Here is a 26,742-nt window from a genome sequence, read left to right as displayed (position 1 = left end):
AAATTGAGGAATTTGTAAATTTGAAGAATTTGAAAACTTGAAAATTTTGCAAAAACACTCAATTTTGAAGAACGTCAACATTAATTGGTGGCGTAGCCCACCGTATACGAAAGAGGATTTTGTACACCGCGTACAATTATCGCAGGGTTCTAAGAATCCAATTCTTCATTAGTTTGTTCACAGTTAGAGTGTTAGTCTTCATTGATTGAAGAAAAACATTACTTGGTGTGTTGCACATCTAAGTCATCAACTTTGCGTAAGTGTTGGGATGTGTGTCCTTTCACAGAACAATCAAAGATTCTAAGATATTTATCTCACACCACAACTTGCAAAATCTCTTTTAATCCAAGGGCTTAGTGAAGATATCCGCCAGTTGTTCTTTAGTCTTCACATGGTCGAGGAAGATGTTGCCCTTGAGTACATGATCACAAAGAAAATGATGATGAAACTGGATGTGCTTGGTCTTCGAGTGTTGAACTGGATTGTTCGCAATCTTGATTGTACTCTCATTGTCACAGTAGAGTAGCACATTCTCCACATTGATGTTTGAGTCCTAGAGGGTTTGCGTCACCAGAGTAGTTGACCAGAACAAGAACTAGCAGAAATGGACTTAGCTTCTGTAGTTGATAGTGAGATACAATTCTTCTTCTTTGAGGACCAACAGCCAAGGGATCGCTTGAGGAAATGGTAGGTGCGTGATGTTGACTTGCGATCCACACGATCACCAACATAGTCAGAGTCAGAGAATCCAATGAGATTAAGATTTGAGCCCTTGGGGTACAATCATGGAGTGATATACCTTCTGATCGAAATCCTTACCATTTTCATCAGTGCAAAGGTGGTCGTTTGTGGGCATTTGAATCTTTGCTCCTTTGAAATCTTGCATGTTGTCGTGGTCTTGTCACGACAGTTGACCTGGTGAACAGACTTAGTGGTGAGGTGATCTTCACGATGTGGTGACTCGAAGGGGTTCATTGGGAATGAGAGACAGATTTACCAACGTTCGCCCCCTACAATGGAGGGAAAAGTCTACGTCCTGCTTTTGTGTCTATATTCATGGGGATCTCGATTACAAGGGTATGGAATCGCTAACCTAGCTCTCGAGGTTTTCTTACTTGATCTTTCTGGATAGAGGGCTCTCCATTATATATAGGCAGAGGCCTCAACTTTACAAGAGAGTCCGGGTCGAATAAGTACCCGTGACCTACTACAAATCTCGCATCCCCCACATTGTATGTCTTGAGTCGCCGTTTTCTGGTGTTGGGCCGTATAGCGACTTGAGGCATAAGATCGAGTGGTGCACCTTCTTATTTTCCCTTTACCTCTTGACCCGGTCTCGTAGGGTGGATTATGCCCCCGACATTAGGCCCCAGGTTGATATGAACTTGTTCATGTCAAGCTATTTTGATTTAAGCCATGAGCCGGCAATCCTCGCCTTTCTTGTCTTCCTAATTTGTTCAACTGTCGGCTTGTAGCTTCTGCTGTCTGCTTGTGACGTCACCCGCTAGAATTTTAATGCCGGTGTGATGTCATCACAGCCAGTCCCTGCATGCATTTTTGTCCTAGAAACCGAGGTGTCGTCCTTTCTGTGTTTTTACCATGACTCCTCTATTCCCGCTCCTTTGCAGTTGTCACTTCAAACATTATAAATATGGGCGGAGGTCCCCTCTTCTTAACTTTTACCCCCTCTTCTCGTCTTCTTATTCTTCCTCTAGCTCTCACACCTGTTCTTGCCATTGTCACTGCTTGCTTTCAACAACTGCCTTGGATTGCTGTGATTCCTTGTCTCCTCGTGGATTTATTCAAGAAGCTTAGGCATCTCCACCGATCAACAAAGGTATGTAATTTTTATCTCTTTGTAAATCTTTCGTATAAATTATCTTTGGAGTTCATAGGATACCTCGAGGGTTCATCCTTCCTCTGTTCATGAGCGTTTCTACGTCAGACATGTTTCGAATCTTTACTTCCACCAAAGCAGGATAATGGGCATGACCGATTTCTTCTTAATAATAGCATATCCTGGCCCTTCTCATGATTTTTTGAATGTAGATCAACTACCATTTCCACGATCTAGGTTTAGCAATTATTTTCCTTTTCCAAACCTTCTCTAGATCCATAGTTTTTGCAAAGTTTGGTAAAAACCTATTTTCTCTATATTCCGTGGAATTTTTAGAGGAACTCTTAGGCGTCGTAATGCACCCCCAACATCGCCGGCCTGCTTAAAAATTCTTAACCCGTCAAAAGTAGATGTTGCCCGCCTTTTCAGTATTAGTTTATCTTTGTAGCGTCTCTAAAGTCTATACTGTTTGATCTTTGTTCATAACACGGATGGTTTTTTTTCTATTTTGTCACTAATGTTCAGGATAGTTATCATGTCGAAGACCTCCACCTGCAATTGGGCATCTTCGCAAGTTTCATAAGAGCTTCTTTAGGACTATGTAGATCAAGGTCAATTATCCTCCAAATAAATGATTGGGTGGCGGGTTCCTCAAGGAGAGACACGCCCGAACCCTGGTGAAGGAGAGGTTGTGGTTTTTGTAGATCATCTTTTCAAAGGTTTCTCTCCTCCCGGGTCAAGATTCTTCCGGGACGCACTTAATTTTCTTCACCTTCATCCGCAAGACTTACCCCCTAATTCTATATCGAACCTTTGCCAATTTCAAGTCTTGTGCAAGGTGTACTTGTAGATGGAACCCAGTGTTCCCCTTTTCCAGGAATTATTTTATTTGAATTACCAAACTAAATGCACAGACGGCCCTAGCCAGGAATTGGGCAGTATTTCAATTCGCACGCATAGACATGGTGGCTTTCCTTCTGTTGTCTTGCCAAGTCATCCTAAAGGTTGGAGGAATACTTGGTTCTATTGTAAGAACACTGTCCTAGAGAGCTAAAATCCTCTGTCGGGTTACAAACCAAGTCGCCTTCCCGTGGATTTTGAATTTCCTGGAGAGGTTTCTCAGGAGGAACGTGATAAGTTCGCCTTTATTTTTCAAAAATTGGCGGCTCTCGAGACTGAGGGCCTGACTGAAGTGGACTTCACCCGTTGTTGGGTATCTTGGATGATCCTCCCGTGCAAATATTCCGGTCGTACGGATGACCCTCAAAGATATGGCAAAATAACTTTGAGAGAAGATGACATCAACAAAGTTGTCAAGAAATTACTTGCAGAAACTCAAGCAGTCTGTGATCAAGTCGGCTTGAAGCCTTTCAATGCTCTTAACCCGGCTCCTCCAGTATGAAACTTAACTTATTATCTGATTTATCTTGATGATAACGTCTCCAAGATTTTGAGTGCTTATGTTTTTACTTAAGTCTTCCAAATCTTGCAAGCTTCTTATCCGTTTTGTAAAAAGAAGAGGAAACTCCCACCTAGCAAGTCAAAAGTCGCCCCTATCAAGAAGAAGAGTAAAGTGGTTTCCGCTACTTCGATATTTCGGGATGAGTCTCCCTCAGCTGGCGTATCTAGTCAACTAGCTTCCCAGAAACTTAAAGACAAGGCGCCTCATAGTCCAACTCCATCTCTTCCACAGATACGTCCCAAACGTATCTACAATTTCTGCTTGTTCCATGATCTTTTGGGTGACATTGTTATATGTTTTGCTACACTTTTATATCATTTTACACATATTTGGACTAACCTACTAACTCAGTGCACGCAGTGCCAGTTTTTGTCTGCAGATGTATTTTTTGAAGTGGCTTTTACCTAATGTTCCGAAGCCCGAAAAATCCCGAGAAAAATATATAAAAAATCAGTGTAACGGAAGCTTCCAGATCACCGAAGATGGGCCAAAGGGGGGCCAGGGGACATCCAGGCGACCTCCTGGCGTGGCCTACCCCCTGGTCGCGCCCACAGGCCGCCTTGGTTGGTCCCACCTCCTCCAGTGCCCTCCTTTGGCCTATATTTACCTCTCCGAGAGGAAACCCTTCAAGGAGATCCAGAACCGCGAATTTCTCCATCGTTCCGCCGCCGCAACGCTTCCGAGATCGGGAGCGTCAGCACACCTCTTCCGGGCACCCTGCCGGAGGGAGGATTGACCTCCGGGGGCTTCTCCACCACAATGGACGCTTCCCGGACCTGCCGTGAGTAGTTCTCCTTGTACCATGAGTCCATGACCAGTAGGTATGTGTTGTCTTCTCTCCAATCTTGTGCTTCAATGGTTACTCCTTGTGAGCTACCCTACAAGATCAAGGCATCTATGTAATTCTCTTGCTATTGCTATGCTCAGTTTGTTGGGATCCAATGGCTTATGAGATTATGTTCAGATTGTTATGAGTTATATATTTGATTATCCTTTTATATTATGTTCCTTAGTGATTCATGCATGTTCTCCGTTGCTATTTATTGCTTTGGCCGAGTAGTAGACTGTAACTCCAAGAGGGAACGTTATGCATGATTGTGGGTTCATGCCCCTCGATATCTAGCTTGAGTGACAGAAACATGAGACTAGGGGATGTGCTGTTGCCACCAGGGAGAAAACAACGGTGCTTGTGACCACGGTTGCAAGGATTATTTACCTTACGCATAGTTCGTTAATGCAGTTGTCCGTTGCTTTGAGTTTACACTTTGGGTGGGGCTCGCAACTTAATACTGGTGAGATGTTCTGGATAGATATCTCAAGGTGGATGATTAGTAAGTAGATGCTGATGAATTAACGGTCAACTTGTCTTAGCGTACTGCCCATTACTATTGAGCCTCTAACTTTCAAGTAGCATCATTAGCATTGCAGTGCGCTCATAATTCTGTCAATTTCCCAACTTTAATTACTTTACCCAAGCATAGTTGTTTATCGCCTTTTGAGACAGAGACATCACTAGTGAACATCATGTGACTCCGGTCCATATCACCATCATTGTTTACTCCTCCATCATTTACTGTTTTCATTTTCTTTTCCGTTGCAATCACTATTACTATTCCGTCTTGTGTTTTGATCCTTTGCAAACTACAAGGCGGAAGAGATTGACAACCTCTCTGTACTCATTGGGAGCAAAGTTATTTGTGTGTGTGCAGGTCCACGTCTTCTGCTAGACAGGGGCAGCAGACACCTACTTGTTGATCCTAGGAGTCCTACTGGTTCGATAAACCTTACAGTCTCTGTGTGAGGGAAAACTTGCTGCTGACTACATCTCAACCTTCCACTTGGGGTAACCAACGAGGTGCGAGAAGTATATACATCATCTCGTCATCAAGCAAAGTTTTCTGGCGCCGTTGCCGGGGACTCGAGTCTTCAATATAGGGGAGTTGCACGCTATCTTTTACCTTTGTTTTTTAGTCTTGTTAGTTTGCTTTTTAGTTTTTGCTTTAGAGTCTTATACCAAAAACCACAAAAAAATTAGTTACTTCGCTTTTAGTTGTCAAGCATGTTAGGATTTGGTTCTCTGAGGGAATCTGAGGTCTTAGATTTCCATCAAAGGGTTGGAGAAGATGTGAACAAAGCTTGGGATAGAATTTCTGAAGCACATAAAAGAATTATGCCTCGGATCCCTATCAAAATTGTGCTTGGTAATTTTTATCATGGTCTTTTTAGGTGGTGTCAACACTCTGTTGATATTAAAGCTAAGGGGAATTTTTTAGAGTGTGATGAGGCTAGAGCTCTTGATATTATACATGGTCTACCTAATTACTTTGTTTATGATCATGGATTTGACACTATTATAGATAAACTTACTATCATTAAAAGAAGAATATATGCTCTACACTTAAGAGAAGGAGATAAACCCATGGTTGATAAGAAACAGATTTTGAAAATAGATGATGACTGGGAGCCTTTTGTTAGAATTAGCATCTCTAACCAAGACTTCCTTGCTTATTGTGATATTGGATCCATGGTTTCTACAATGCCAAAAGTTGTTTATGATTCTTTCTGGTTAGACATGCATAATTTTTCATCTTATCATGAACATGATAATGGGCATATTAGTTATATCGAGGGAAAGGTAAAAGATGTCCGGGTTACATTCTCTAAAAGGAATGCAATGGTTGATTTCTTCATCGTGAACCCAAGCCAAGGAAACACAGTGCTTGGAAGGGACTTCCTCCGAACCATGAGAGGCTTCATTGATATAGGTAAAGGACACATACGCTTATGTGGGAAAGTGGAAGGTACGTACCCCTTCCCTAGGAAAAAAAAGATGAACTTGTTGAGGATCCGTTTGAAGGTTTTTATGATTCCGATGACATTGGTGAATTTTATCCTTCTTTTTGCATTATGCCTAGCTCACAGGCATAAAATAAAGCACTTGTTGGGAGGCAGCCCAATTTGTTTTTATTTTCAGTTTTAGTGGTCTTGATGCTTGTTACTACTGTAGCAACATCATTGTATCTTTATTTTTAAGTTTTGTGCCAAGTTATAGCCTGCGATTGCAAGAAAGTTCAAAAATTGTGACATGTTGTCCAGAAACAGATTCTATCTGCGTGACCGAAAAATTCGCCAAAAATCACCAGATCATCTTTTTGATCTGAATTGTTTTGACAGCATGCTCTATATAATTGTCTTTCTAGCATCAGTTTTGAGTTTTTTTATTTGAGTTGCAGAAGTATCCGAATAAATTATTTACTACCTGTTGTTCTGTTTTTCACTGATTCTGCCCTGTTTTGCGTTTTCATCATTTTGCAAATCCTACGCTTAATTTTTTTTGCAAAAACCTTTTGGCAATCATGAGATACAGAAGATATTCATGAAAATATTTATTTCCAGTAGGTAAGAAATTGTTTCATTAAGGGTACTAACCACTCTAATCAGCTTATGATGAGTTTCGTATGAAGGGAGTTTTCAAGTATGTGATTGGAGATGATGAAAGAAGATGCAGGATTGTCAAGGTCTCAAGCTTGGGGATGCCCCCATGCACCCCAAGAATTATTCAAGGAGACTCAAGCGTCTAAGCTTGGGGATGCCCCCGTGCATCCCCTTCTCTATCAACAATCATCAGTTCATCCATCTCCATGCTATATTTTTATCACTTCATATGTTATGTGCTATGCTTGGAGTGTCCCGCTATTTACTTTTTAGTTTGTTTTAGTTTTGCTTTCTGTTCATAACAAGTCGGAACCTAGCCTACCTTGTTTGGGAGAGAAACACGCTCCATTCAACTCTAGAACACAACATAGGTTTTCATGCTTATCCTTTTTGTGTGTTCTCTATATTTACTTAGTGACTGTCATGCTTAGCTCTTAGTTTTCATGCTTATCTTTTTAAGAGCTTTTATTTAGATTGATTTTGGAACTCTCTTGAGTTATCATTTTTATCTTGTTTAGAGAGTTGGCATGTTGCACTGACTTGTGTGTCTTGCATGACTAGGTAATTAAGATTTCTATTTATGTATAGTAGTAACTTGCAATAGTTTTGAGGTATTGATTTGAGTAATGTTTGGGCTATTGGTGCCAAGAGATTGATCCTGTTAGTGATAGGTGTCATATTTTGGGAAATCCGTGTGTCTTTCAAAAACTAAAAATTAGCTGAGAATTCTAGCTACTAAATTGATCGCTAACCTCTGAAGGGGTGGGAATATATAGAGTACCCTCACGTTACCATGAGTCGAGGATGCGCAAGGATAACCAAACCCCCAAACACTCCTCCTCGGGTTACTTGTCTCTTTTTGAATTTCCTAACTAGATAGAGAGTTACCGATAATAAGTGTATGAGTTCTTCAGACTAATGTGAGTATTTGATTGTTGGCACTTCCACCATCCATATTTCGCTAGCCTATTCGGTTCCATGCATTGCCCTTTCTCACATTGAGAGTTGGTGCAAACTCCGCCGGTGCATCCAAACCCATGACATGATACGCTCTGTCGTACATATGCCTCATTATATCTTTCCTAAAAACAGCCACCATACCTACCTATTAAGGCATTTCCATAGCCTTTCGGAGATACATTGCCGTGCAACATCCACCATCTCATGACTTGATCTTCATGTCATACATGCTTTTGCTTGAACGAGGAGTCGCATGATAGTTGGGCCTTGCCCAAATTATTGCTACATGACGCGCTAGTATCATTGCATATCCTATTACACTGGCAGAGGCATCCATTTGCATACATCATCGTAGTTTTCACTTGTCTTTATATTGAATATTTCTTATAAATTGTGATGATCTTCTTTTTATTCATGTAAAACATAGAGTGTTGCCCTTAAGTGAGGGAAAGATCCCAGAGGACAAATGAAAAGATCCCAAAGAGGACAAATGAAAAGATCACAAAGAGGACAAACTACAGATAAAAAGAAAGACCCAAAGAGGCCACACAAAAAAGGAGAAAAAGAAAAAGAAAAGAAAATAAATAAAAAGTGAGAAGGGGGCAACACTAATATTCCATTTGAAGATCCACACTCGTAATCCATTGCTATATTTGTACTACACAGAGATTATCATTCATGCATAACTATGTGGGGACCCTTACACTAGAGAACTTGGTTTGCATATTCCAATTATGAGCCTCCTCAAATGAGCTCCAGGTCTTCATGAGCAAACAAGCTGGATGCACCCCCACTAGTTCCATTGGAGAGCTTACCTCAGCTCATATGTGCATCCGTTACATGGCAATCCCTAGTCCTCACATCATATCTATTATTTGGCTTTCTCTTGCCTATGATTGTCCTCATTGATGTGAGCCTTTCAAACCCTTTTTGTCTTCCTACCCAATAATTATTCTATTTGCCATCCTAAGTGCCAACATATCTTTCTTACGCTCACCCATTGCATGAGTGCTCAAAGTCGAAATGGAGAGGATCATTTTGACTTGTGCCTCACTAGTGATGTGGGGATGAGTCAAAATAAGATTCCGGAGGAGACCAAGTGTGAAATTTTAGTAGACTCAGTTCTCAATTAAAAATATATTTTATGATCTCAACACATCTCCCACTTCTTGCATGCAAACACCATTTGGAGACATTCGAGTCACGGACAACGAGAGCTCTTGCACCTTTATGTTCTTACTTTGCTAATTTCAATACTAAATATAAACTATTGCTTGTTATTGTCTTGACTTGAATTGCATATCTCACTTTCTTTACTTTGAAGTTCTTATATGTGTGTTAACATGTCACCATAGAAATTATCTGTGTTATCATTTATCTACTCGAGGACGAGAAGAAATTAAGCTTGGGGATGTTGATACGTCCCAAACGTATCTATAATTTTTGCTTGGTCCATGATCTTTTGGGTGACATTGTTATATGTTTTGCTACACTTTTATATCATTTTACACATATTTGGACTAACCTACTAACTCAGTGCACCCAGTGCCAGTTTCTGTCTCCTAATGTCTTTTTTTGCAGGGGCTTTTACCGAATTTTTTGAAGCTCGAAAAATCCCGAGAAAAACATATAAAAAATCAGCATAACGGAAGCTTCCAGATCACCGAAGATTGGCCAGAGGGGGCCAGGGGCCGTCCAGGCGACCTCCTGGTGCGGCCTACCCCCTGGCCGCGCCCACATGCCGCCTGGGTAGGTCCCACCTCCTCCGGTGCCCTCCTTTGGCCTATATTTACCTCTCCGAGAGGAAACCCTTCGAGGAGATCCAGAATCGCGAATTTCTCCATCGTTCCGCCGCTGCAACGATTCCGAGATCGGGAGTGTTAGGAGACGTCTTCTCGGCACCCTGCCGGAGGGAGGATTGACCTCCGGGAGCTTCTCCAGCGCCATGGATGCTTTGCGGACCTGTCGTCTGTAGTTCTCCTTGGACCATGAGTCCATGACCAGTAACTATGTGATGTCTTCTCTCCAATCTTGTGCTTCAATGGTTATTCCTTGTGAGCTACCCTACATGATCAAGGCATCTATGTAATTCTCTTGCTATTGCTATGCTCGGTTTGTTGGGATCCGATGGATTATGAGATTATGTTCAGATTGTTCTGAGTTATATATTTGATTATCCTTTTATATTATGTTCCTTAGTGATTCATGCATGTTCTCCGTTGCTATTTAATGCTTTGGCCGAGTAGTAGATTGTAACTCCAAGAGGGAACGTTATGCATGATTGTGGGTTGATGCCCCTCGATGTCTAGCTTGAGTGACAGAAACATGAGACTAGGGGATGTATTGTTGCCACCAGGGAGAAAACAATGGTCCTTGTGACCACGGTTGCAAAGATTGTTTACCTTACACATAGTTCGTTAATGTAGTTGTCCGTTGCTTTGAGTTTACACTTTGGGTGGGGCTCGCAACTTAATACCGGCTAGATGTTTTGGATAAATATCTCAAGGTAAATCATTAGATGATGATGAATAAACGGTCTACTTGTCTTGGCATACTGCCCTTACTATTGAACCTCTAACTTTCAAGTAGCAAAATTAGCATTGCGGTGCGTTCATAATTCTGTCAATTTCCCAACTGTAATTTGTTTACCCAAGCATAGTTGTTTATCGTCTTTTGGGAGAGAGACATCACTAGTGAACATCGTGTGACTCCGGCCCATATCACCGTCATTGTCTACACCTCCATCATTTACCGTTTTCATTTACTTTTCTGTTGCAATCACTATTACTATTCCCGCTTGTGTTTTGATCCTTTGCAAACTACAAGGGCGGAGAGATTTACAACCTGTGTGTACTTGTTGGGAGCAAAATTATTTGTGTGTGTGTAGTTTCACGTCTTCTGCTAGACAGGGGCAGCGGACACCTACTTGTTGATCCTAGGAGTTCTACTGGTTCAAAAAACCTTACATTCTCCGTGTGAGGGAAAACTTGCTGCTGACTACATCTCAACCTTCAACTTGGGGTAACCAATGACATGCGAGAATTATCTACATCATCTCGTCATCATCCACAAGCTGGTCTTTTAAAACAACCTCTCAATCCTGCTGAATTGAACTACCAGGACTCATCCCCCTCAACTGGCGACTCATCTTCGACGTAGTTGCCACCTTTTTTATTAATCAAGGGTAAGTTTTTCCTTCTTTTATAGTACATGTTTGCATCTTAAGATTTCTAAAGTTTACCCTTCCTTCTTGTTTTGTAGAGCCAGGGCCAGGACACGGAATCTCAGCAATTTTTCTGTTACTCCTGAGCTGGATAATCTAGACAACCTGAGGTAGAAAAAAGCATTTCTTCATCTCTGGGTGTCAAAACTGACCCGGTAATTTCTAAAAAACCTTCAAAAAATGTCCCTTTTGACACGAATGCAAAAGTGGTTATCCATAGGACAAGTTAAGTTACTCCTAGGGCTCCTGATGTATTGGCAAACAATCTAGGAAGGAGGAAACTGTCCCATCTAACAAAGGGACAACTAAACTGAAGTTTTTGTACCATGATGCTTTTGATGTTCAAGAATGGTACAGTGGTTATCTTGAGCGTCTTTCTTCAAGCCGACAAATGGAAGCTGGCCTTGTGAACACAATAAAAATGAAGTATGAGGTAAGCTATGTTTCTCATATATACTCTCCCGTAGCCCCCAAGGGTCGACTCATCTTCTTGAGATGAGTTGAGTCTTGTAATTTTCGAAGATGAAATCAACATGTAGCGCCGAAGGGAAGACTCATCTTCTTGAGATGAGTCGGGTCTTCTAATTTTTTAGATGAATTCGAACTGTAGCCCCCAAGGGCCGGCTCATCTTCTTGAGATGAGTCGGGTCTTGTAATTTTTGAACATGAATTCGACTTGTAACCCCAAGGGTCGGCTCATCTTTTTTAGATGAGTTGGGTCTTGCTCCATCAGGTTTGCTTGAAAGAATAGATATGCATTAGCCCCCGAGTGCCAAGTATATTGCTTGAAATTTGATTGGTACTTATTATCATAATCATTGCTTGTCCTACCTCCGGCTCACCGTTACCCTAATTTTTGTGTAGGACAAAAGTCTATCGAGTCGAAAGTCTCGGATTTGACCAAGGCTCTTGAACTGGGACAACTTGCCCAGGTACAACTTGAAGAAAAACTTTGCGTATCTTTGGATCAAACGAAATTTTTTAAGGTAGGTTTTGTGATATAAAGAGATTCCTTTGAGAGCGAGAGAGCTGTTTTAACCAAACACTCTCATGTTGCCGAAAACAAGCTGAACGTTGTCTCTGAAGAGTTATCCAAGTTAAAAGAGCATATTGACCAGATGAATCATGCTATCTTTGGAAGTATATGAAATTCTAACTCCTTTTGGCCACCGGCCAATAATGTGGTGTCTTGCGTGTTTGATTCTTTGCAGGCCGCCGTACACGCAATATCCAAGATAATTGCTTGTTAAAGCTGAAAGTTGTATATGTTTTAACTTAGCTGCTATATACCGGGAGTTTGTGCACAATCAGGTCCATTGCAGGGAACAAAGAGTCGGTCACTCTTATAAAAGATGTCCTCGTGTTCCTTTCTACGATCCCTAGACAGATTGGGGAACTCAAGAGATCACCCGCGCGCGCTAGAGCCACATATTCCGTAAGTCGTTCTCTAGCTTACTCGTCTGAGCTTGAGCCGGTTGAAATGTCAAAAGGGTTTCCAGAATTGAAGGCTCACGGATCACCCTTTGATGAGCACGATTATCGTCGGAGCGTTTCGGTGGCTCGTAAATTGGCCACTTAGCTTGTAAGTGACATGTCCTTGAAGAGTTATCATCCCTCCTACGTCTCAAACAACGCCCGAATTCAACCACCCCAATTTAAATCAGTTAGTCTAATTTCGCAGCATCACAAGAAACTCTTTTCCCCTGAAGTGGATCCATCACCTATCTTCAACGAGAAAGCCATGTTTGGAGCTTTGGACCACTTCAATTGGAACTTGGACGATCTTCAAATAGTAGAGCCGGTGCCTCAAGCACAAAATCAGCCGATGGTGTCTCAAACTGAAGACCAAGACAAAGCTTAACCCCGAATTTTGTACAAGCGGGGTTAAAAACTTTGAATTTACATTATTTTGGCCTGAAGTGCCTTGTAACATACTTGATTGGTAACTGTGCGACTCTACCATGCCTTTGTGTACATTTTAAGAACTTTTTGTCCTCTGAACCTGCTTTCTTTTAAGCTGTCCCTTGCTCAGGAGTCTGATTGTCGTTTCAACCAATATGTGGTGAATCATTATGAACTACCTTTTGTACCCTTCTTAATGTTTTATCTCCGCCAAGTTATAAAATTCTGAGCCGCTTTTTGATAGCATCATAAGTTCATAACCCGGCGTAGGATTGAAAGTATGTCTAGAGGGGGGATGATTAGACTACTTAACCAATAAAAACTTAGCCGTTTCCCAAATTTAGTTGTGGGCCAGTATTAGCAATTATGACAAGTCAAGTTCAATCTACACAGGCACATCTAAGACTATAGGAGCAGAAAGTAAATACATGCAAGTGTAATGTAGAGCTGAGGGTAGGAAGATCAAATGCAAAGGTTGACGCGGCGATTTTCGGCATGGTTCCGATTGGTGGTGTTATCGTACGTCCGCGTTAGTGGAGGTTTCCACCCACGGAGGGTAACAACTACGAGAGACCACAGAGGGATCCACGCACAAGGGCTCCACGAAGTAGCGGCCTTGTCTATTCCACCATGGCTTATGTCGACGAAGGACTAGACTCACTCATGGTAGATCTTCACGAATTAGGCGATCTCCTTTCCCTTACAAACTTTCTTGGTTCAACTCCACAACACGAAGTAGGAGGCTCTCAAGCAACACGTAACCAATCTAGAAGGAACCACCCTCCAAAAGGTAATAGATGCGGTAGAATGATGAACTCCATGCTCTTGTGCTTCCAAGATAGTCATCTCAATACTCAATCACTCTCGCACAGATTTGGCATGGGTAGGAGAGATTTATTTGGTGGAAAGGAACTTGGGGAGGCTAGAGATCAAGTTTCAAATGGTTGGATTGGAATCTCACTACAGGGATCAACTTCTTTGCCATCTGCCATAACAGACGGCAAAGAGGACTCCACCGACGGCATTGATAATTCCGTAGACGGCAAAGAGAACACCTGTCGGCAAAGATTCTGCATCATCTTACGATCGCATTGTAGCTTCTTTACTGTCAGCCTACCCTAAGAGGACGACAAAGCTCTTTGCCGTCAGTGTCAGACACAGAGCTGTCGGCAAACAATTTGAGACGGCAGCTGACAGGAGACGCCTCCATTAGGGCTAATGGAGGCTTTGCCATATCCTTCCCTCTGCATCTTTGTCGTCTGCTTCCCTCCCCATCTTTGTCGTCTGCTTCTATGGGCCAGCACAGAGTTGGGCCAGTGCGTGTCGGCTTCTTTGCCGTATGCCTCCCTACCGCTTTTCCGTCAACATACCGAGGCAGCGGACGACAAAGAGCCAATATGTCCAGCTGCTGCTGCCCAGGTTGCACAGCTGGGTGCCGCGTGGCACCTTTGCCGTCAGCTGCGTGATGGTAAAGGCCTTTGCCATCAGCTGGCAAATGACAAAGATCCAATATTGTCACATTTTTGTTTATTTTTCCTATTTCACAGCACAAATATATATAATTCATAGCACATATATGATATATAGGTCACAACACATATATGATATACATATAAACTTCATCAATGCCATTTGTTCATCAATGTACATCCCATATATCGAAACAACCGACAAATATAATGTTTCATCCACATATACATACATATAGTTCCACATATATTGTTCATCCATATATACATACACATATAGTTCCACATTGTTCATCAACTCAAATAAAAACTAGAACGAAAGCACTCCCATGCCAGTTTCCATGCATGTAGTACATCCAATCTGCAAAATGGGAATAAGAAAGTAAGAAGAAGAACAACAACAACATATATATTACAAGTAAGCTAAATTGAAGAAGAAAGAGAAGAAGCAAGAAGAGAAGGAGGAGAAGTAAAACAAGAATAAGGAGGAGAAGGAGAAGGATAAGGAGAAGGAGGAGGAGAAGAGGAGAAGGAGAAGGAGAAGAAGGAGGAGAAGAAGGAGGAGAGAAGAAGAAGGACAAGAAGGAGGTCTCCTTCTCCTTCTTCTCCTCCTTCTCCTTCTTCTCTTCTTCTTCTCCTCCTCCTTCTTATCCTTCTCCTTCTCTTCTTTTTCTCTTCTTCTTTTTCTTCTTCCTTTTCATTTCCCCTCTTCTCCTCTTCTTGGAGCTAAATTAGCTAACTATGTCTTTTTGGAACTAAATGGGCTAATTATGTCATTTAGGAGAGAACTTAGCTAATTATGTCATATAGGAGAGAACTTAGCTAATTATGTCATTTAGGAGAGAACTTAGAGAAGGAGGAGAAGGAGGAGCGAAGAAGGAGAAGAAGGAGGGCTGCTACTCCTCCTCCTCCTTCTCCTTCTTCTTCTCTTCTTCTTCTTCTTCCTTATTTTCATTTTTCCTCTTTCTTATCCTCTTATCCTCTTATTCTTCTCCTCTTCCTCCTCCTACTCTTCTCCTCTTGTTCCTCTTCTTCTCCTTCTTCTACTTCTTCTTCTTCCTCTTATTTCTATTTCTATTTTTCTTTATCCTCTTCTTCTACTTATTCTTCTTTTCTTCTTTTTTCTCTTCTTCTCCTTCTTATTTTTTCTTCTTCTCTTCTTCTCTTTGGCCTTATTATGCCATTTAGGAGAGAACTTAGCTAAGTATAGGTCATTTTTTATTAATAGGCCATTTTGGAGCTAACTAAGTGTAGCGACCCGACTCAAAACGAGTCAAGCCTCTGTGTATCTGTGTCATCCCTAGATCGGTATGCTGGCACACACAATACATCAATGTATATATCAAAGTGCAATCACATGTAAATAATGTGAAATTGATATATACCTCAAAAATCTCAGCGGAAACAGTCAAAGGGAGTGGAGTCCCAATAAACACCAACGACAGGTTGAGTGCGGATCGTAACCCTGAATCGTACTCTTAATCGTCGAAGAATGTATGTGCAACTTAAGACATTGCAGCCATGTAGGTCAGCATATTGAATATGCCGGCAAGTCACAAAAGAGAGGGTGAAAATATCATCTATTCTATATGCATATATGGCAGGTGGGGTTGTATTATAAGTTTTGCGTAAAGCAAATTTTTCCTACAACAAGAGAGAGTAAAAGCAAAATTTACTACATTCTTGGTTGTTAATGAGATGGTTCCACCAACCATTTCTCATAGCCAAGTTATCAATATTACCCACATCAATAGGTTAATGGTGTTGAGAATTCCTGATAGTTCAGTTCCTTCGGCTCAAGTTTTCCATGACCGTGGACATGGCTAATCGATTAGGTTTGAGTATTAGGCAGAGTTTTGCACACGTTCCCCACAAGATTTGATCGCCTCCGTTGAAGCCCTCGCACTTCAGGATGTTTGAGAACCGGATGATCAAAACATGGTCTTTCAACAGGTTCCTATGAGACTCTGACGGTGCCCATCCAATCCTATCGTTCTTCTACATCTCGTAGCATCGCCTGTCCAGAGTCACCATGTTGTCCAACCAAGTCAGAGCCCATAATGACTTGTGGCTGTGCAGGTAAGCCTTGGGTCTTGAAGTATCCATCCATCTCTTTGTGCCTGGGTGAAGCTCTCCGCAGGATGTCATGGCGCTTCTCCATGCATCCCGGATCGTCCATTGGTTCCCCTAGGGAGCCCATCTAAACCATCCTTCACCCAGAGGTATATTTTGTTCTGAGGTCTTGCAAGTCTTTGAGTCTTCAGGTCTTGATTATTAAGTTCTCGCAACTCTCATGATAAACACTCAACCAAACCCCTTCTACTAGGAGGATAGCACAATAACGTCCCGGCTAAAGTAACAAGGGTGATGGGTGCCTACCACATGATACTACATCAAGATCCAAATTTCCAAGTACCTACTTTGCATGCAATTGGGTGTAGAAGGTAGAACTACTATGCATATAAAACATAGGCAGAATATGATCAACGTGACTTGCCTGCATATTCAATATGCTGACCTACGCGGTTGCAACGTGTCATGTTGCAGAGTACTTTTCCGACCCGGAGTGAGGTCACAGTCTACGCTCGGTGATATGCCCTAGAGTCAGATGGACTCTACTACTTTTAAAGCTTCCGCTAGTCGTCGTTTAGTTATCTCATGAGTTTGGCCTTCAGCCTCTTTATTGTAATCATTATTGTAATAAAGTACTCGATATGAGATCCGATTAATGAAGTTGTGTGATTGAACTCTCGATATATACATTGATGTACTCTGTGTGTACCGGCATGATCTTGGGATGGTACAGAAACACCAGAGACTTGACTCGTTTCGAGTTGGGTCGCTACAGATATGGTATTAGAGCACACGCTGACCGTAGGACGTAACCTCTAGGATTGGAAAAGCCTTAGGAAGAAAACTATTTTATTATATCTTTAAATATTCTATATTTTCTCTTCTGCTCATTTCTGACTTCTCTCCGATCTTCCAATATTTTCTAGATGGCCACCTTCATCCCCATTATGATCACGGAGTTTTGCCATCCCGACGCCTCAATGCCCTTCAGAAAGGAGCTGGTGCAGATCACCAAGGACTTGATCATTGCTCTGCCAACCATCACCGGGAAGCCTACCTCATCTTACCCGGAAAATTCACGCTACAGGATTGAGGTGCACATCCCCGGAACAACTTTCGAGCCGCACACAGAACCTATGGAGTTCAAGTTCATCGCACCCAGCTAGATTCTTTGCAGTGACATAGCGGTTCACTGTGCACACGGGAGAATCAAGGAGGAGTACAGAGGTTGTCCCATCTCACCGGAATTATTCGCGGTCTCTCGGAGAGGAGCTAATGGAGAAATCATTCTGACCAAGACGGACGATGCTATCCTGTCCTATGCCCAGACCATGGAGGCACATATCAGAACTCTGGAGATTCGTGTTGGCAAGGACTCGAAGAGGATCAAGTAACTGTCGCTCCATGAACTCGACCTCAAAGACGAAGCCCGATAAGCCCACTATGAGCATGAATGGGAGGTGAAGAACTTCTTGGAGAGGATCGAGAAGCTGAAGGCTCGTGTCGCATATCTGGAGGAAGAACTGGACATGGGCGAGAACCTTCAACCTGTAGGAGACGTAGCCCCCTTGATCAGCAATGAGGAGGACTACTAAGTGAGCTCCACCGACGGACCCACCACCATGCTTTTCTGAGGAGGACACATAGACAAGTCCACCAATTTATCTTATCGTTAAACGTTTAGGCTGATGTCTAGGATATCACCACTTGTATCCCCGTGTTTGAACCTTCTGTGGTGATAATCAATAAAATGTGTGGTGAGATAATTGTTTGTCGCATTTCATATGGGTAGTGTAATTACTCTTTAGACCCTTGCTCTATGCTAATCCCACCCCTCTACAACCACCAGACGCCTCCAAGACGTGACCCTGTTTCCAACTTCCCGCTGGAACTTGCTCAGTTGATCCAACAGCAGAACACCCTAATGCAGTTGCTCATTCAGAATCAGAACAACAACAACCACCATCAATCACCCCAGGCCGACAATCTCACCCGCTTTCTGAGGTTGAACCCTCAGACTTTCTCCAGCAGCATTGAGCCCATTGTGGCAGATGATTGTCTTCGCAAGATGGAGAGAGAGATGATCACTGCAGGATGTACTGAAGGTGAGAAGGTACGCTTTGCCGCACACCAACTCGAAGGACCCGCAACTGCTTGGTGGGAGAACTACACCACCACTTATCCCATTGCTGGTGTCACCTGGGAATAGTTCAAGCAAGCTTTCCGCACTGCTCATGTCTCAGCTGGAGCCATGAGTCTAAAGAAGCATGAGTTTCGCAACTTACGCGAGGGAACTCTCTCTGTGGCTCAGTATGTTGATGAATTCAGCATGCTTGCATGATATTTACCTGGATATGTGGCCGATGATGCGGCCAAGCAGGAGAACTTCATGGAAGGACTCAATGATGAGTTGAGCATTCAGCTGACTGTGGCCAACTTCAACAACTACAAGGAGCTGGTAGATAAGGCCCTCATCTTGGAGGGGAAACAGCAGCAGATTGAGAATCGCAAACGGAAGTATGGCAATGGGAAGTTCAACTCCGGCACTCAGCAGAAGCCTCGCTACAACCCCTATACGGGGAATATCGGGACTGGATCCGGTAAGTTTGGAGGACACACCCACCATAACCACCCGGTGCACAACCATGGAGGCCACAACCATGGAGGAAATGGGAACCATCGCAATGGCAACAGCTTCAAGAATGGCAATGGCAACCAGCACCCTTCTGCTCCAGCTCAGAAGGATCTGACTCATATCACCTGCTTCAAGTGCCAGAAGACGGGACACTATGCCACTGAATGTCCCCAGAACAAGCAGGGAAATGGAAATGGCAATGACAACTCAGCACCAAGGAAGCCCAATCCTTTTCCCCGAGCTCAGGTGAACCACATTGATGTTGAAGAGGTCTATGATCAAACCGATACTGTGGTTGGTAAGTTTTTATTAAATTCACGTCCAGTATTGGTACTTTTTGATTCTGGTGCAACACATTCATTCATATCAATGGTAGTTGTGGAAATGTATAGTTTACCAACTAGAACCCTCAGCCAGCCTATTAAGGTCAGTTCCCCAGGAGGCATGATGACAGCCGGGATAGGATGCCATGCTTTGAGTCTCAACATTGGGAACCATAAGTTTCCCACCGACCTCATCGTATTAGAGTCTCAGGGATTGGATGTAATCCTAGGCATCGATTGGTTGGCCAAGTACGAAGGGAATATTGATTGTGCCCTTAAGTCTATTTTGCTCACCACCCCAGAGCAGAAGAGGATTAAGTACCTATCCCAACGCCCGTCACGGAGTAAACGGGTGAACTCTCTCATGGGAGTTGTTCAGGAGGAAGTACCGATCATACAAGACTTTCCAGATGTATTTCCGGAGGAATTACCAAGCATGCCACCGGATAGGGAGATTGCGTTTCTGATTGAACTATTACAAGGAACAGCCCCAATATCCAAGTGACCCTATCGGATGCCCGCAAATGATTTAGAAGAAATCAAGAAGCAGATCAAGGAGTTACTTGACAAAGGGTATATTCGCGCAAGTTCGTTACCTTGGGGAGCCCCAGTTCTCTTGGTTGAGAAGAAGGATAAATCCTTGAGAATGGAAGTCGATTATCGTGCATTGAACGAGGCGACCATCAAGAACAAGTATCCCTTACGGATGATCAATGATTTGTTTGACTAGTTAGTTGAAGCCCGAGTGTTCTCCAAGATCGATCTTCGATCCGGGTATCATCAGCTGTAAATTCGTGAACAAGATATACCCAAGACCGCCTTCACCACAAGGTATGGTCTGTATGAGTACACAGTCATGTCATTTGGTTTGACTAATGCTCTGACGTATTTTATGAGTATGATGAACAAGGTATTTATGGAATACTTGGACAAGTTTGTCGTTGTGTTCATCGATGACATACTTATATTCTCCAAGAACGAGGAGGAACACAAGGAACACTTGCGTCTAGTTTTGGAGAAACCTCGAGAGCATCAACTGTATGCGAAGTTCAGCAAATGTGAACTTTGGTTAAAGGAAGTCGAATTCCTCGGACATATTATTTCGGGAGACGGAATAGCAGTGGATCCTGCCAAGGTTGCAGCAGTAACCGAATGGGTAGCACCCACCTCAGTTAAGGAGATCCGCAGTTTCCTCGGACTTGCCGGATATTATCGGAGGTTTATCGAGAATTTCTCGAAGATTGCCAAGCCCATGACAGAGTTGTTGAAGAAGGAGTCCAATTATGTTTGGGCCGAGGAATGTGAAGCAAGTTTCCAAGAGTTGAAGAAACGTTTGGTTACAGCCCAGTACTGATATTGCCGAACATCCGGAAGGATTTCCAGGTTTATTGTGACGCTTCTCGTCAAGGACTTGGAGGAGTGCTCATGCAAGAAGGAAAAGTTGTAGTCTATGCATCCAGACAACTCACAACTCATGAGTTGAACTATGCCACACATGATTTGGACTTAGCAGCCGTAGTGCACGCGTTCAAGACCTGGAGATATTTCCTTATCGGAAATAGTTGTGATATTTACACTGATCACAAGAGCCTGAAATATATCTTCACACAGAAGGAGTTGGACCTCGGACAAAGGAGATGGCTAGAGTTGATCAAGGACGACATGAGATTGCATTATCACCCAGGGAAGGCAAATGTTGTAGCAGATGCCTTGAGCCGTAAGAGTTATGTGAACACGCTCATAGCGGGAGGATTACCCCAAGAGTTAGCCGATGATCTGAGAGAACTCAAGTTGGAGATAGTTCTAAGAGGATTTGTAGCAACGCTGGAGATTCAGACAACCTTGATCAGAAAGATCCGTGAAGCCCAGAAGTCAGACAAGGAAATACTTCAACCTTTGAGGACCGCATCTATGTGCCCAATGATCCTGAACTCAGGAAGTTGATACTTCAGGAAGCCCACGATTCCCCGTATTCGATACATCCAGGCAACACCAAGATGTATCTGGACTTAAAGGAAAGTTTCTGGTGGACAGGAATGAAGAAGGATATTGCTGAGTTTGTAGCAATATGCGATGTTTGTCAGCGAGTAAAAGCCGAGCATCAGAAACCAGCACGATTACTTCAACCTTTGTCGATACCCGAGTGGAAATGGGAGAAGCTTGGTATGGACTTCATGACAGGATTATCCAGGACCCGTTCAGGTTATGAGTCTATCTGGGTAGTGGTCGATCGTTTGACCAAGGTAGCTCACTTCATTCCCGTGAAGACTACCTACACGAGTGCTAAGCTGGCCAAGATATATATGACCAGGATCGTATGTCTGCATGGAGTTCCGAGGAGTATCGTGTCAGATAGAGGAACTCAATTCACGTTAAAGTTTTGGCATCAACTACACGAAACCTTGGGAACAAGATTAGAATTTAGTACAGCTTTTCACCCACAAACCGATGGACACACCGAGAGAGACAATCAGATTCTGGAGGACATGTTGAGAGCTTGTGCACTAGACTATGGGTCTAGCTGGGACGACGATTTTCCTTTTGCCGAGTTTTCATACAACAATAGCTATCAGATCAGTCTAAAGATGGCCCCTTTCGAAGCTTTATATGGAAGGAGGTGCCAAACACCATAGATGTGGGATGGTGTTGGAGATCAAAAACTTTTTGGTCCCGACCTTATCCGAGATTCTGAAGAAAAGGCCAAGCTGATTCGTGACCGACTCAAGATAGCTCAACCCAGACAGAAGAGTTATGCTGACAGCAAGCGCAAGGAAGTAACATACGAAGTCGGAGACTGAGCATACCTTCGTGTGTCTCCACTTCGAGGAATCAAGAGATTTGGTGTAAAATGAAAGTTAGCACCCCGATTCATTGGCCCCTACAAAATTCTTGAACATAGGGGGGGGGAGTTGCATACAAACCGGAATTGCCGGAAGGATTGTCCGGAGTTCACGATGTTTTCCATGTTTCCCAATTGAAGAAATGCCATGCTGAGATGACTGATATTCCGTTGAGAGATACAGTGCCCCTAGAGGCCATACAGCTTGACAGTGATCTGACTTACGAGGAGAAACCCGTCAAGATTCTCGAGACAGCCAACAGAGTTACCCGCAGCAAAGTTATCAAATTTTGCAAGGTCTTGTGGAGTCATCACACCGAGGAAGAAGCCACCTGGGAACGAGAAGAAGATCTTCCCCGAGACCACCCGCACCTATTTGCTAGCCAACCCGAATCTCGAGGGCGAGATTCAGCTTAAGGTGGGTAGGTTTGTAACATCCCAAATTTCCTAATTTGGAATGTTTTACAATTGTAGCTAAGCATCTATGCATTTTGATTGTAATAAAAGGTGACATTTCAAATTCTTTCGATTTCCATTTTTCTTTGTGACGCAAGAATTTTTCTTCACTCATGAAATGCCGGGATTGTTATCTTGCCAAGCAAGAAAGAGTGGAGGAACATGACCCTCCAAACCATGGGTATTTATTTGAAATATTGAACCATAAAACCCAAGGTTTATTTGAAAAATATTTGCAAAAAGGAAATAAACCAATTTAGGGATTTTCTGTCAAACATTTTTTCTGAAGTTTTTATTTTAGCCATGGAAAAATGTCCATCTTATAGAGTTTATTTTCCTGATAATTTTAATATATAATAACCCTATATTCCGAGTATAATTTATTTCCCTTTTATCGTTTTAGTTTCCTATTTTTGAAAAAGGAAAGAAATCGCGTTTAATAGGAAACCTTGCGCTGGTCCATTAAGGACTTTCGAATTTGGCCCGACCGGGATCATCTCCTACCTCTCGTCACCTTCCCGAGTGCAGGAGCTTTCCATGGCAATGGAGACACAGAATCCCCACTTGCCCGATCTACCTCTCCCTTCCTTCCCCGAGCCTCCCACCACCCCTATAAGACTGCCCCGACCCTCCTCGTCCCATTTTCCCCATCACCTCATCATCTCCCTGCCCATATCCACCTCGCCACCATCTTCCTCTTCCTGCCAAGAACGCTCACCAACAGCTCTCCTGGAACCCCCATCGCCCCTGCCGAGCCCCTCCAGCGCCTCCACTCCCGCGCCACCCCTCCCCAGCCCCCCCCCCCCCCCCCCCCCCCGCCCATGCCACCTTCCCCACCTCGTCGCCCCCGCTGCAGCCGCACCACCTCGCCAATCCTCTCTGCCAAGGAAACCGCCAGGAGCAGGATCAGGAACCCCGACGCCCTGCTGAACCTCCAACGCCTCCCTGGAACCTCTCGCGCCGCCCCTTCCCCACAGCGCCAGGACCTCCTCCGCCGTCCCCCATCCCCGCCAGCGACCTCCCCACCTCACTAGAGCAGCCCACCTTGCCGGAGAAGGTTTCCCTTCTCTCCCAGTAACGGTGAGATCTCCCTCACCTCTCTGTTTTTCTTTTTTTGTTGTTTGTTTTCTTTTTCACCTTAGATCTAGATCAAATGGAGTAGGATTAGATGAGCATACCCCTTTGGTTTTTTTAAGAACCGGTCAACTTACTAAGTTAACTGAAGCGTTTTCTTACTTATAGGCCATTTGTTAGTTAGTTCTAGCAGCACACGGATGCAGCCAATCAGAGTGTGGCATGTCATCGTTTCTTTTTCTTATTTTAAATGCGTAACAGAAATAGTTCTGTTTTTGTTTTCTTAATAACTTTTAATATAAAAATCCAATTAAAGTGATTATTTTTCGTTAGATCACAAATATCTTGTAGTTTCCAAAAATATATAATTTGACTATGTGTGAATTTATAAAAATTGAGTTAGTACATATTTTATTTAAATCTTGTTTTGTCTATACCAGGAGTTTAAAAATAGCTTTTTAATTGATTCTTTTTTCTACTGATCACTATTGATCTTAGTTATCAGTAGGTTAAATTTCAGGTTTTTTGAAATATTTTATCATGGGGTTTTCACCAAAACAGATTCTGTTTTGGTTATGTAAAGGCAATTTCACTTTATTTTGCTATAGCTATTGTTTGATAGTTGTGTTATTTTGATTTCTTGTCATTGTGGTGCTTATTGTGTGAACATGTTTGTATCGTTAGATCACCCGGAGTGTAAAGCTTGCTACCTAGAAGCTCTTGAACTCGACAACCATCAGCAAGGCAAGTCATGTTGATCATATCTCCTACGTTTTATATGCATTGTGGATAAACCTTTCTTCACCTATTGCATGCTAAGTAGGTACTGGAAAATTTTGTTCTTGATGTAGTATCATGTGGTAGGCACCCATAATCCTTGTCACTTGGCCCGAGATGATACCTTTTATTTTGCTATGCTTAAGTGCTACGGCAACAAAAGACCTTCCCTGGCAACAGCGCCAGGAATCCTTCTGCTACGGGCTATGCCTATCGGCACTTCCTTGGCAAATATGCAAAGGATTCCCCCGCGGCCTTGGAGCCTTGCATTGGTGTTCCCTTGAAGCGGAAAGGGTGATGTAGCACATCGGCGGTAAGTATTTCCCTTAGTTTGAGAACCAAGGTATCAATCTAGTAGGAGGATCGAGTCAAGTCACAAGTACCTCCACAAACACAAAGAGCTTGCACCCAACGCTATGAAGGGGTTGTCAATCCCTTATAGATTGTTTGCAAAGTGAGAACTGAAAGCAAAAAAGGAAACAAAGCAAAGTAAAGGTAAAAGTGGAGACGATAGTTGTGAATAGACCCGGGGGCCGTAGTGTTCACTAGTGGCTTCTCTCATGAAAGCAAGTAGACGGTGGGTGAACGAAATACTGTCGAGCAATTGATAGAACCGCGCAAAGTTACGACGTTATCTATGGCAATGATCATATCTATAGGCATCACGTCCAAAGCAAGTAGACCGATACTTTCTGCATCTACTACTATTACTCCACACGTCGACCGCTATCCAGCATGCATCTTGTGTATTGAGTTCATAAGAACAGAGTAACGCCTTAAGGAAGATGACATGATGTAGATGGACAATCTCAAATCTATGATGAAAGCCCATCTTGTTACCCTTGATGGCAACAACACGATGTGTACCTTGCTGCCCCTTCTATCACTAGGAAAGGTCACCGCACGGTATGAACCCAAAACCAAGCACTTCTCCCATTGCAAGAATCATAGATCTAGTTGGCCAAACAAAACCCAAGACTCGGAGAGACTTACAAGGATATCAAATCATGCATATAAGAAATCAGCAAAGACTCAAATATAATTCATAGATAATATGATCACAAATCCACAATTCATCGGTCTCGACAAACACACCGCCAAAGAGGATTACATCGGATAGATCTCCATGAAGATCATGGAGAACTTTGTATTGAAGATCCAAGAGAGGGAAGAAGCCATCTAGCTACTAAATACGGACCCGTAGGTCTGAAGTAGACTACTCATGAGTCATTGGAGAGGCGATGATGTTGATGTAGAAGACCTCCAGCTCCAAAGTCCCCTCCGGCAGGGCACCTGGAAGGGTCTCCAGATGAGATTTCGCAGAAACGGAAGCTCGCGGCGGCGGAAAAGTATTTTCGTGGATGCTCTGATTTTTTCTAGGATTTTAGGGAATATATAGGGCAAAGAGCTAGGGCAGGGGAGCGCCAGGGAGGCCACAAGCCTGGTCGCCGCCCCTCCCCCTGGCCGCGGCGTTAGGGCTTGTGGGCTCCCTGTGGGCCTCCTGCCTTGGCCCTCAAGTCCCCCGATCTTCTTCTGTTCTGGAAAAATTTATTTCGGGGATTTTATTCCGTTTGGACTCCGTTCCAAAATCAGATCTGAAAAGATTCAAAAACACACAAAAAACAGGAACTCGCACTTGGCACTGAATTAATAAGTTAGTCCCAAAAAATATATAAAAGGTATATAAAACATCCAAAGTTGACAAGATAACAACATGAAACTATCAAAAATTATAGATACGTTTGAGACGTATCAAGCATCCCCAAGCTTAACTCCTGCTCGTCCTCGAGTAGGGAAGTGATAAAGACTGAATTTTTGATGCTTTCATGCTACCTAGCATAAATGTCCTTTGTAAATCCTCTTATGTGACGTGAATGTTCAGATCCGTTAGGTTCAAAACAATAGTTTTCTATTGACGTGGAGACAATAATACTTCAAGCAAACTTGCAAGGTAATCATGAACTTCCAAAATAACAAGGCCAAAAGAAAGTTATCCCTATAAAATCATATAGTCTGGCTATGCTCTATCATCCTTGCACAACGAATCTAAATCATGCACAACCTCGGTATTGGCCAAGTAATTGTTTTCACACTTTTACTTTCTCAAGCTTTTTCAACTCTCATGCAATACATGAGCGTGAGCCATGGTTTTAGCACTATAAGTGGAATGGAGTGTGGTGGAGCTAGCAAGGCAAACAAGGAGAAGATGGTCACATTCACTAGGCATATCAACGAGCTATGAAGATGCTCATCAATAGATATCAATGTGAATGAGTA

This window comes from Hordeum vulgare, chromosome 4H (genome assembly GCF_904849725.1).
Source record: "Hordeum vulgare subsp. vulgare chromosome 4H, MorexV3_pseudomolecules_assembly, whole genome shotgun sequence".
Taxonomy (NCBI): domain Eukaryota; kingdom Viridiplantae; phylum Streptophyta; class Magnoliopsida; order Poales; family Poaceae; genus Hordeum; species Hordeum vulgare.
Note: the sequence above shows the minus strand (reverse complement) of the source record.